Below are 13,966 nucleotides of genomic sequence, written 5' to 3'. Positions count from 1 at the left end.
GCCGAATCCCGCCGCCGTCGCCGCCGGTTTTTCCGGTTTTCGTCAGTTTTTTTGTGCACCCTATATCTAGTCTGGTTTATATTTTTAGATCGGTTTTTTATTTTTGTTCGTTAATTAGCGAACGTTCGTCCGATTAGTTTCTGTAACAAACGAATTCGTCGGTTTAGTTCTGTTAGCGAACGTTCGTTCGTTAGTCTTTTTCTTTTTATTTTATTTTCGGCCAGGGACCTATCCGCGATTATTTTTATCGCAGATTAGCCCCTGATCTTCAAACCCTCGTAACTTTTTAACCATTCGTCCAAATCCAGTGAAACCAACACCAAAATCTTTGTCGCGAACCCCTCTTTCCGGTTAATCAACTTGAACATGATTTTGACAATTTCAAATTTGGTTTCAAGCAGATTTGAATTCAAATTTCTATTGATCGTAGTTTGATTTTCGTAGCTCCGATTTGATTGATTCTTTTTGCAAATCGAAGCACTTCAGTTGAACTTTCAGTTTGGACTTTCTCATCTGAGTTTTACCCTTGCATCTATGCTTGAGTGCTTATGTATGCTATTGTTTGTTTGCGATAGAATTTCCGGAGTGCGAAGCGTGCTACCACGAGTCTCTAGGGTTTGCAGATCGTCAGCAAGGCAAGTAACACTTTGATCATACCCCTTTATTACCCAGTTTTTATGCATTAGTTTCAACCCTCAAACATTGCATGAGTAGGATTTTATAACATGTGGGTATTGGGAAGTAGATGATGAGGTAGAACCTATTGCCCTTTATTTCAAACACTGGGAGTTACTTCTACGTTATGCTTATTCTGCTATGCTATGCTTGTAGACGTGGTTTGGTTTGAGAGATTCATGACAGATGTGAGAGATTATTATGAACTAAGGGTTTATTTAAGGTAGCTACTTTAATACACATCTGGGTGGATTGTTTGTGGGCACCTGGGGAATCCAGTGTTGTCCAAGGAGATCCCGGGGAATCCGTGTGATCATCCTATGGTTCGCCACCCAGGCTCAAAGGGATCATAAGATTGTTCATGCTGGAAACTTTCGTGTGCAGCCCCAAGCCATTATGGGCTCTGGCATAGTTGAGTATGTTGCGTGACCTCTTTCGGTGGTAAACTAGCAGATGTAGGGGATGTAGGTGGTACGGTTTACCCGTCGAAAGAGTTAATGATTCTGAAAGACTGTGTCTCGGCCATCCGTTTCTCAAACATCATGTAGTGGGAGAAATCCAACGGAGGAGATCGAGTCTTGTGGGGAAAAGTGCGCAAACCTCTGCAGAGTGTATAAACTAATCATGGTTAGCCGTGTCCCCGGTTATGGACATCTTGAGTATCTGGTACTTGAATTATTGATTTGATCTCATCACTCTAAATTAATTTGTTGGGATGATAATGACTACTTTAATTGGGATTGAGTTGGAGGAACCTTCTCAATGATGTTTCAACCACCATGATAGTTAAATAAAATCTATTTTCTTTGTTGTAGGGAAAAATTGGCTTTTCGCAAAAAATTTATAACCATAGAGCCCCCACCAACCATATATGCATGTAGTGATAGCATTTATCTGTTCACTGCTCTACTGTGTTATATTGCCAGCATATTCCATGTGCTGACCTGTTTCGGGCTGCAACATATCATGTTGCAGACTTTTCAGACGACGAGTAAGGTGCCATAGGTCGTTTGTCATGCACTCAGCTATGCCATTGGAGTTGATGGACTCATTTAGCGTCGATTCTTGTGCAGTTAACTTATTTAGATGGCCTTAAGCCATATATTATTGTACTAAGTTCTCTTCTGAGACATTCGATGTAATAAGTGTGTGATTGCACTCTGTTATAAATCCTTCAAGTACTGTGTATGTCAGCATTACCGATCCAGGGATGACACTTATGCATAGAGATTTGACCATTTGAGGTCGGATCGCTACAAGATGGTATCAGAGCACACATTGACTGTAGGACACGACCACTAAGATAAGCCATATGTCACTCTTCTCTACTCATTTCTGACTCCTCCCCATTTTCCAATCTATAGATGGCGGCCCCGAGGAACAAGTTTGCTCAACCGGATGAAGTCACACCTTTTGGACGACACTTGAAGGAAGTCACTAGGTACCTGAACATTGGAATACCAAGTTTCACCGGGACCTACACCGCCACTCTACCAGAAGAGGAGCGTTGGATGATTCGAGTTCAAGTTCCAGGAAGGACATTCACGCCAGTTACTAAGCCCATAGAGTTTTCCTTTGATGCACCAACCTAGAGTCTAGGAAAGGGCATGGCAGCTCACATCGCCATGGGACGCATCGGCGAAGTTTATCATAAGGATCTTAAGGACACCATCTACCAGATATGTGGGTGCCGAGATGAGCAATGGGAGATGATCAGCACCAGGAGGGACAGGTCCATTGCGGCTTTCATCCAAGAGTTAAACCAGCATATTCGCCGCCAGGAGAACCAAATGTGCGCCAGCATGATAGATCTGAAGAAGGTGATGACCAGGAACATGGAGCTTGAAGAGGAACTCAAGTCCACACGCGATTGATATGAGGAGGAAATCGCAATCCTAGTGGAAAAGAATGAGGATCTGACAAGGAAGCTAGGAATATTCATGGGAGACCCCGCGCTAGGAGGAGATGACGACCATCCCGAGGACTACATCATCATCGACGACACCGACTCCGACCCTGACAGTAGTTATGATGATTATGAAGACGAAGCTGGAGCGGATATCATGGAGTCTTCCACCGATCAAAATTTCTAGATGACCACCATATTACCTTTAGTATCTTCTCCATGTATATAGTAGTAGTCAGAGTATTTTGTAATGGTAGTTAGATCATTTGTATGCCCTTGTTTTGAATTGAGTGGTGTGATATGATTGTGTTTGTCTCATGTGCATATGGGTAGTGTTTTCTCCTTAGACCTCATTCTATTCTAATCTCTACCCTCTAAACCTATTAGATGCCTCCGAGACGTGACCCCGGATTTGTCTTCCCACCGGAGCTTACTGAGTTGAACCAACAGCAGAATGCCTTGATGCAGCTACTAGTCCAGAACCAAGGCAACAACAACAACAATAACAACAACCCACCGCCACCACCTCCAGTTGACAACTTAGCCCATTTTCTGAGGTTAAATCCACCAGTGTTTTCCAGTAGCACCGAGCCGATTGTTGCTGATGACTGGCTACGCAGGATTGGAAGGGAGTTGACCACCGCAGGTTGCACAGATGCTGAGAAGGTGCGTTTTGCCGCACACCAACTGGATGGACCCGCAGCCTCATGGTGGGAGAATTACACAACCACTTTCCTCATAGCCAATGTCACTTGGGATCAGTTTTAGCAAGCTTTCCGTACCGCCCATGTCTCAACTGGAGCTATGAGCATGAAGAAGTGTGAGTTTCGCAACTTACGCCAAGGAAATCGTACTGTGGGGCGGTATGTGGATGAGTTCAGTAAGCTCGCTCGCTATGCCCCAGATGATGTGGCCACAAATGCCGCGAAGCAGGAGAAGTTTATGGAAGGATTGAATGATGAGATGAGTATGCAGTTGATGGTAGCTACATTTGCTAACTACCAGGACTTGGTAGACAGGGCTCTTATGATTGAAGGGAAGCAGCAGCAGATAGAGAGCCGCAAAAGGAAGTATGGACAAGGGAAGTACAATTCTGGCATCGCAGAAGCCTCGTTTCACCCCGAACTCGGGAGGATATACACATAACCATGGAGGCCACACCCACAGTGGAGGAAGTTCACATAACCACAATGGCCCCAAGAATGGAAATGGGAATGGAGCAAGCAGTAACCAGAACCGTTCCAACCCAGCAACCCCCGCTAAGAAGGATCTGAGTCATGTCACCTGCTACAAGTGCGTGAAGACTGGACACTACGCCAACGATTGTTCTGAGTTGAAGAATGGCAACGGCAATGGAAGCTCTGGGAAGAAGCCTAATCCCTTGACCAGAGGTCAGGTGAACCACATCAATGTGGAAGAGGTTGAAGATCAGCCTGACGTAGTGATTGGCAAGTTTTTGGTTAAGTCATTTACTGCACTTGTTCTTTTTGATACTGGCGCATCGCATTCATACATATCGAGGGGATTCGTGGACAAGTTTAAGTTACCCACCTTAGCCCTTAGGTCACCCATGTTAGTAAGCTCGCCAGGTGCAGAGTATATGGTCAACCGATGGTGTGATCGGTTACCCCTAACCATTGGTAGCCACATGTTTCCCTCGGATCTAATAATTTTGGAGTCACAAGGATTGGATATAATACTAGGCATGGATTGTCTATCGAAGTATGGAGGAAACATTGACTATGCTAGTAAATCAATTCTGCTCACCACCCCGGAGGGAAAGAGGATCAAGTATGTATCCAGACATGCGCCCAGGAGGACACAAGTAAACTCTCTCTCGGGAGTTGTTCAAGAGGAAGTGTCTGTTGTGAAGGATTACCCGGATGTATTTCTAGAGGAGTTACCATGCATGCCACCAGATCGTGATATAGAGTTTTTGATAGAGCTGTTGCCAAGCACCAGACCAATATCAAAGAAACCATACCGGATGCCCGCAAATGACATAGAGGAGATTAAGAAGCAGATTAAGGAGTTACTGGAGAAAGGTTACATTGGACGAAGTTTGTCACCGTGGGGAGCCCCAGTGCTCTTGGTTGAGAAGAAGGATGGATCCTTGAGAATGGTTGTTGATTATCGTGTGTTGAATGAAGTGACGATCAAGAACAAGTACCCAATACCGATGATCAATGATTTGTTCGACCAGTTGCAAGGAGCTAAAGTATTCTCCAAGATCGATCTGCGATCGGGTTACCACCAACTAAAGATTCGAGAACAGGATATACCTAAGACAGCTTTTACCACCAGGTATGGGCTATATGAGTACACGGTTATGTCATTTGGATTGACTAATGCCCTTGCCTATTTCATGAGTATGATGAATAAGGTGTTCATGGAGTTCTTGGATAAGTTTGTTGAGGTGTTCATTGATGATATTCTGGTATACTCGAAGAATGAAGAGGAGCACAAGGAGCATTTGCGTTTAGTTCTCGAGAAGCTCAGGGAACATCAGTTATATGCCAAGTTCAGAAAATGTGACTTTTGGTTGAAGGAAGTTGGATTCCTTGGACATGTTATATCAGGAGAAGGTATAGCAATAGACCCTACCAAGGTGTAGTCAGTCACCGAGTAATTGGCACCCACCTCAGTTGGAGAGATCTGCAATTTTCTAGGACTCGCGGGATATTATCGGAGATTCATTGAGAATTTTTCCAAGATTGCGAAGCCCATGACGGAGTTGTTGAAGAAGGACACTAAGTTCAAGTGGACCGAAGAGTGTGTGGCCAGTTTTCAGGAGCTGAAGAAATGTTTGGTTACAGCCCCAGTGCTGATTTTGCCGGATATACGCAAGGATTTCCAAGTGTATTGCGACGCTTCTCGCTTAGGACTTGGAGGTGTACTTATGCAAGATGGAAGAGTTGTTTCATATGCCTCACGTCAGCTTCGACCGCATGAGTTGGACTATGCCACGCATGATTTGGAGTTAGCGGCCGTAATGCATGCGCTCAAGACCTGAAGACATTTTCTTATTGGAAACCGTTGTGATGTGTACACGAGTCACAAGAGTTTGAAGTACATTTTCACATAGAAGGAGCTGAATCTCAGGCAGAGGAGATAGTTGGAGCTTATAAAGGATTATGATATGAAGTTGCATTATCACCCAGGAAAGGCCAATGTCGTAGTAGACGCTTTGAGCCGGAAGAGTTATGTCAATACCCTCGTAAGCAGAGGATTACCAAAGGAGTTAGCCGAAGATCTCAGGGAGCTTCATTTGGAGATAGTACCTAGAGGTTTTGTTGCAGCAATGGAGGTTCAGTCAACATTATTAGGGAAGATCCCGGAAGCTCAGAAGGATGACAAAGAAATTGCTGAGATAAAGGAGAAAATGAGGAAAGGAAAAGCCAAAGGATTTCGTGAGGATGAGTACGAAACTTTATGGTTTGAAGACCGTGTTTATGTACCCAATGATGCAGAGATCAGGAAGTTAATACTTCAGGAGGCCCATGACCCGCCATACTCAATACACCCCGAAAACACCAAGATGTATTTGGATTTGAAGGAACGTTTCTGGTGGACTGGTATGAAGAAGGATATTGCCGAGTATGTAGCCGTATGTGATGTATGTCAGAGAGTGAAGGCAGAACGTCAGAAGCTAGCAGGATTATTGCAGCCAATGCCGATACCCGAATGGAAGTGGGACAACCTTGGCATGGATTTCATCACTGGATTACCCAGGATCCGGTCAGGGTATGATTCTATCTGGGTAGTAGTGGATCGTTTGACGAAAGTGGCTCACTTTATTCTAGTGAAAACCACCTATACGAGTGCAAAGTTGGCCAAGATATATATATGACCAGGATCGTATGTCTGCATGGAGTTCCGAGGACCATCGTATCAGATAGAGGAAGACAGTTTACTTCGAAGTTTTGGCATCAGTTGCACCAGACTTTGGGTACTAGGCTAGAATTCAGTACAACTTTTCATCCGCAGATAGATGGACAAACCGAGAGAGTTAATCAGATTCTGGAGGATATGTTGAGAGCTTGTGCGTTAGATTATGGATCCAGTTGGGATGATAATTTGCCTTACGTGGAGTTCTCATACAACAACAGTTATCAAGCCAGTTTGAAGATGGCACCTTTCGAAGCCTTGTATGGAAGGAGGTGCAGGACACCGTTAATGTGGGATGAAGTTGGAGACCATCAGTTGTTTGGACCAGATTTGATCAAAGAGTCTGAAGAGAAGGTTAAGTTGATTCGCGACAGACTAAAGGTAGCTCAGTCCAGGCAGAAGAGTTATGCCGATACTAAACGCAAGGAGGTAGTCTATGAAATCGGAGACAGGACATATCTTCGAGTGTCACCTCTACGAGGAGTTAAACGATTTGGAGTTAAGGGAAAGTTAGCTCCGAGATTTGTAGGACCATACCGAGTTTTGGAACGAAAGGGAGAAGTGGCCTACAAGTTGGAGTTACCCGAAGGACTGTCAGGAGTTCATGATGTGTTTCATGTTTCCCAGTTGAAGAAGTGTCATGCTGAGATGGCAGATATTCCTCTGAGGGATACAGTGCCCCTGGAAGCAATTCCGTTGGATGGTGATTTGACCTACAAAGAGAAACCCGTCAAGATTCTCGAGTTTGCCAGCCGAGTTGTGCGCAGCAAGGTTATCAAGTTTTGCAAAGTTCAGTGGAGCCACCATACCAAGGATGAAGCCACCTGGGAACGAGAGGAAGACCTACGAAAAGACCAGCCACACCTATTTTCTAGCCAACCCGAATCTTGAGGGCGAGATTCATCTTAAGGGGGGTAGGTTTGTAACATCCCAATTTTCAATTTGGATGTTATACATAGGTCATCATATGCATATCATATTTTATTTGCATTCTCGTTTGCGATCCTAGAAAATCCTAAGCAACTCAAGGACCCACGGAGAGAGTTGGGGATTTCATTATCTTCATATTTGAATTTTTCTCAAATTTGAAAAGAGGATCATTTTGGTTTTAATATTTTTCTCTCTGAAATATTTCTAATATTAAAAATAAAAGAGAGGGGATAAAAGGACTTCTCCAAAGAAATATTGGAGGAAAAATGTTAAAATCAAATAAATATTTTATTTGGATTTTATTCGAGATTTTATTTGAATTAGGAAAAAAATGCATTTTTCAAAATTGCATTTTTAGGCCAGAAAAATGTTCACTTTGTTCTAAATATTTTATTTAGACGGTGAAAATTGTTTTTGGCATTTTTAGATTTTTTTTATTTTGGATTTTTCTTCGGCGGAATTTTATTTTTAAAAAAGTTGTGCGCCCGACTCGGCCAACGGCCTAGCCAAGCCCAGCACCGCGTCGCCGTGCCACCGGCGGACTCCGCCTGGAGTCCGGCTCGGACTCCGCCGCTGCCTGCCCCCTCCCGCAAGCACCGCGTGTAGCGATCCGACCTCAGACGGTCAAATCTCTGTGCTCAGTGTCATCCCTGGATCGGTAATGCTGACACACACAGTACTCGAAGGATTTATAACAGAGTAGCAATCACACACTTATTACATCGAATGTCTCAAAAAAGAACTTATTACAGTAAATATGGCTTAAGGCCATCTAAATAAGATAACGGCGGAAGGCTTGGAAGATAAAGTGAGTCCATCAACTCCAACGGCATAGCTGAGTGCATGACAAATGACCTATGGCACCTTACTCATCGTCTGAAAAGTCTACAACATGATATGTTGCAGCCCGGAACGGGTCAACACATGGAATATGCTGGCAATATAACACAGTAGAGCAATGAACAGATAAATGCTATCACTACATGCATATATGGTTGGTGGAGGCTCTATGGTTATAAAGTTTTTGCGAAAAGCCAATTTTTTCCTACAACAAAGAAAATAGATTTTATTTAACTATCATGGTGGTTGAAACATCATTGAGAAGGTTCCTCCAACTCAATCCCAATTAAAGTAGTCATTATCATCCCAACAAATTAATTTAGAGTGATGAGATCAAATCAACAATTCAAGTACCAGATACTCAAGATGTCCATAACCGGGGACACGGCTAACCATGATTAGTTTATACACTCTGCAGAGGTTAGCGCACTTTTCCCCACAAGACTCGATCTCCTCCGTTTGATTTCTCGCACTACATGGTGTTTGAGAAACAGATGACCGAGACACAGTCTATCAGAAGCATTAACTCTTTACTCTGGGTAGACAGTTACACCTACTTTCCCTCTACATCCGCTAGCTTACCACTGAAAGAGGTCACGCAACATACTCAACTATGCCAGAGCCCATAATGGCTTGTGGCTGCACATGGAAGTTTCTAGCATGAATAATCTTATGATCCCTTTGAGCCTGGGTGGCGGACCGTAGGATGATCACACGGGTACTCCGGGATATCCTAGGACAACACTGGATTCTCCAGGTGCCCACAAGCAATCCACCCAGATGTGTATTAAAGTTGCCACCTTAAGTTGAGCCATTAATTAACAACTCACATCTATCATGGATACACTCAAACCCAATCCACGTCTACGAGCATGGCATGGCAATATAAGCATAACGTATAAGTAACTCCCAAGGGTTTGATAATGAAACAGGTAATAGGTTCTACCTCATCATCTACTTCCCAGACCCACATGTTAAGCAATCCTACTCATGCAATGTGTGAGGGTTGAACTAATGCATAAAAACTGGGTATAAAAGGGGTATGATCAAAGTGTTACTTGCCTTGCTGACGATCCGCAAAACCTAGTGACTCGTAGTAGCACGCTTCGCACTCCAGGAATTCTATCGCAAACAAACAATAGCATACATAAGCACTCAAGCAAAGATGCATGGGTAAAACTCAAATAAGAAGATCTAACCAGAAAGTTCAACTGAAGAACTCCGGTTTGCGAAAAGAATCAAATCAAACGGAGCAACGAAACTCAAACTACGAAAGAAACAAGATCCGTTTACTAATCTAGACTAAAGTCAAATTTTACAGTACCAAAATCTTGTTCAAGTTGGTTAAACAGAAAGAGGACTTCGAGACGAAGATCTAGGCGCTTGTTTCACCAGATTTGGATAAACGAGCGAAAAGATATACTAGATCGAAGATTAGAGCAGAAATCGCGATCGAAAATAATCGCGGAAAAACCCTGGAAAAAAACGAGACGAACAGGCTAACGAACGAACGTTCGCTGTCTGCGGCTAACTAACGAACAACTTGGTTAAAACGAACGTACGGACGAACGTCCGCTAAATAACTAAACCGAAAAAACCGAACCGATCTATTTAAAAAAAAACTAGATCTAGGGTTTCTAAAAATCCTGAACCCTAGCCTGCGGACAAAGTGAACATTTATTTGGGCCTCCGTTTTTTCACGGTCCTCTAGTAATATTGCGTACAAAGTGAACATTTATTTGGGCCTCTAATGCAGTTTTGAAAAACGCATATTTTCCTAATTCAAATAAAATAGCAATAAAAATGCAAAAAAAATATTTATTTGATTTTTAATATTTTTCCTCCAATATTCCCTTTATTTTGGAGAAGTCATATTATCTCCTCTCTTATATTTTAATATGAAATATTTTTGGAGAGAAAAATAATTAAAACCAAAGTGATCCTTGTTTCGATATTTGATAAAATTCAAATATGAAAAACGTGAAATCCCCAACTCTCTCCGTGGGTCCTTGAGTTGCTTAGAATTTCGAGGATCGCAAAGCAACAATGCAGTAAAAATATGATATGCATGAATGACCTATGTATAACATTCCAAATTGAAAATTTGGGATGTTACAAACCTACCCCCCTTAAGATGAATCTCGTCCTTGAGATTCGGGTTGGCTAGAAAATAGGTGTGGGTGGTCTTTGCGTAGATCATCCTCTCGTTCCCAGGTGGCTTCATCCTCGGTATGGTGGCTCCACTGAACTTTGCAAAACTTGATAACCTTGCTACGAGTAACTCGGCTGGCAAACTCGAGAATCCTCACAGGTTTCTCCTCATATGTGAAACCACCATCCAACTGAATTGCTTCTAGGGGCACTGTGTCTCTCAGAGGAATATCGGCCATCTCTGCATGGCACTTCTTCAACTTGGAAACGTGAAACACATCATGAACTCCTGACAGTCCTTTGGGTAACTCCAACTTGTAGGCAACCTCTCCCATGCGTTCCAAAACTCGGTATGGTCCTACAAATCTCGGGGCTAACTTTCCCTTAACTCCAAAACGTTTAACTCCTCGCAGTGGTGACACACGGAGATATGCTCTGTCTCCGATTTCATAGACTACCTCCTTGCGTTTTGAGTCTGCGTAGCTCTTTTGCCTGGACTGAGCTACCTTCAGTCTAAGTCGAATCAGCTTAACCTTCTCTTTTGACTCTTTAATCAAATCCGGTCCAAACAACTGACGGTCTCCAACTTCATCCCACATCAACGGTGTTCGGCATCTTCTTCCATACAAGGCTTCGAACGGTGCCATCTTAAAACTGGCCTGGTAGCTATTGTTGTACAAGAATTCCGCGTAGGGCAAGTTGCCATCCCAACTAGACCCATAATCTAGTGCACAAGCTCTCAGCATGTCCTCCAGAATCTGATTGACTCTCTCAGTCTGTCCATCTGTCTGCGGATGAAAGGCTGTACTGAACTCTAGCCTGGTACCCAAAGTCTGGTGCAGCTGGTGCCAAAACTTTGAAGTAAACTGTGTTCCTCTATCTGATACGATGGTCCTCGGAACTCCGTGCAGACATACGATCCTGGTCATATATATCTTGGCCAACTTCGCACTTGTATAGGTGGTCTTCACTAGGATAAAGTGAGCTACTTTGGTCAGACGATCTACTACTACCCAGATAGAATCATATCCCAATCGGGTCCTGGGTAATCCGGTGATGAAATCCATGCCAAGCTTGTCCCACTTCCATTCGGGTATCGGCATAGGTTGCAGTAATCCTGCTGGCTTCTGATATTCTGCCTTCACTCTCTGACATACATCACATACGGCTACATACTCGGCAATATCCTTCTTCATACCAGTCCACCAGAAACGCTCCTTCAAATCCAAATACATCTTGGTGTTTCCGGGGTGTATCGAGTATGGCGAGTCATGAGCTTCCTGAAGTATCAACTTCCTGATCTCTGCATTACTGGGCACATATACACGGTCCTCAAACCACAAGGTGTCGTGCTCATCCTCACGAAAACCCTTGGCTTTTCCTTCACTCATCTTCTCTTTTATCTCGGCAATTTCTTTGTCATCCTTCTGAGCTTCTCGAATCTTTCCCAATAACGTTGATTGAACCTCCAATGCTGCAACAAAACCTCTAGGGATGATCTCCAAACGAAGCTCCCTGAGATCCTCTGCTAACTCCTTTGGCAATCTTCGGCTTACAAGGGTATTGACATAACTCTTCCGGATCAAAGCGTCTGCTACGACATTGGCCTTTCCTGGATGATAGTGCAACTTCATATCATAATCCTTTATGAGCTCCAACCATCTCCTCTGCCTGAGGTTCAGCTCCTTCTAAGTAAAAATGTACTTCAAACTCTTATGATCCGTGTACACATCACAACGGTTCCCAATAAGATAATGTCTCCAGGTCTTGAGCGCATGCACTACTGCTGCTAACTCCAAATCATGTGTGGCATAATTCAACTCATGCGGTCGAAGTTGACGTGAGGCATACGAAACAACTCTTCCGTCTTGCATAGGTACTCCTCCAAGTCCTAAGCGAGAGGCGTCGCAATACACTTGGAAATCCTTGCATATATCCGGCAGAATCAGCACGGGAGCTGTAGTCAAATGTTTCTTCAACTCCTGGAAACTTGCTTCACGTTCTTCAGTCCAGTGGCACTTGGTGTCCTTCTTCAACAACGCCGTCATAGGCTTTGCAATCTTGGTAAAATTCTCAATAAATCTCCGGTAGTATCCCGCGAGTCCCAGAAAACTGCGGATCTCTCCAACTGAGGTGGGTGCCAACCACTCAGTGACAGACTGAACCTTGGTAGGATCCACTACTATACCTTCTCCTAATATAACATGTCCAAGAAATCCAACTTCCTTCAACCAAAACTCACATTTGCTGAACTTGGCATATAACTAATGTTCCCTGAGCTTCTCGAGAACTAGGCGCAAATGTTCCTTGTGTTCCTCTTCATTCTTCGAGTATACCAAGATATCATCAATGAACACCACTACAAACTTATCCAAGAACTCCATAAATACTTTGTTCATCATGCTCATAAAATAGGCAGGGGCGTTAGTCAATCCAAATGACATAACCGTATACTCATATAGCCCATACCTTGTGGTGAAAGTTGTCTTAGGTATATCCTTTTCTCGAATCTTCAGTTGGTGATATCCTGATCGCAGATCGATCTCCGAAAACACTTTAGCTCCTTGCAACTGGTCAAACAAATCATTGATCATCGGCAGTGGGTACTTGTTCTTGATCGTCACTTCGTTCAACGCACGATAATCAACAACCATCCTTAACGATCCATCCTTCTTCTCAACCAAGAGCACCGGGGCTCCCCATTGTGCTGAACTTCGTCGAATGTACCCTTTCTCCAATAAATCCTTAATCTGCTTCTTGATCTCTTCCAGATCATTAGCGGGCATCCGGTATGGTCTCTTCGATATCGGTCCGGTGCCTGGCAACAGCTCTATCAAAAACTCGATGTCTCGATACGGCGGCATTCCTGGTAGCTCCTTTGGAAATACATCTGGGTAATCCTTCACAACTGGCACTTCCTCCTGAACAACTCTTGAGAGGGAATTTACTTGGGTCCTCCTAGGCGCATGCCTGGATACATACTTTATCCTTTTTCCCTCCGGGGTGGTGAGTAAAATCGACTTACTGGCGCAATCGATGTTTTCCCCATACATCGATAGCCAATCCATTCCTAGTATCACATCCAATCCTTGTGACTCCAAGATTATCAGGTCTGAGGGGAAAACATGGCTTCCAATGGTCAATGGCATCTGAAAACATCCTTGACTTGCCATATACTCCACTCCTGGTGAGCTTACTAACATGGGTGTCCTAAGTACTTTGGTGGGCAACTTATATTTATCCACGAATCCCCTTGAAATGTATGAACGTGATGCACAAGTATCAAAAAGAACAATTGCGGTAAATGACTTAACCAAAAACTTACAGATAACTGCATCAGGCTGCTCTTCAACCTCCTCCACGTTCACGTGGTTCACTTGTCCCCTGTTGAAAGGGTTGGGCTTCTTCCCAGAGCTTCCATTGCCGTTCCCATTCTTCGCTTCAGGGCACTTAGTGGCATAGTGTCCAATCTTCCCGCATTTGAAACAAGTAATGTGACTTAGGTCCTTCTTGGCGGGTGTGGCTGGATTGGAGCGGTTCTAATTATTGCTTGCTCCACTCCCATTCCCATTCTTG

This window comes from Triticum aestivum, chromosome 4D (genome assembly GCF_018294505.1).
Source record: "Triticum aestivum cultivar Chinese Spring chromosome 4D, IWGSC CS RefSeq v2.1, whole genome shotgun sequence".
Classification (NCBI taxonomy): domain Eukaryota; kingdom Viridiplantae; phylum Streptophyta; class Magnoliopsida; order Poales; family Poaceae; genus Triticum; species Triticum aestivum.
The sequence above is the reverse complement of the archived record's forward strand: the minus strand, read 5'-3'. Positions refer to the sequence as shown.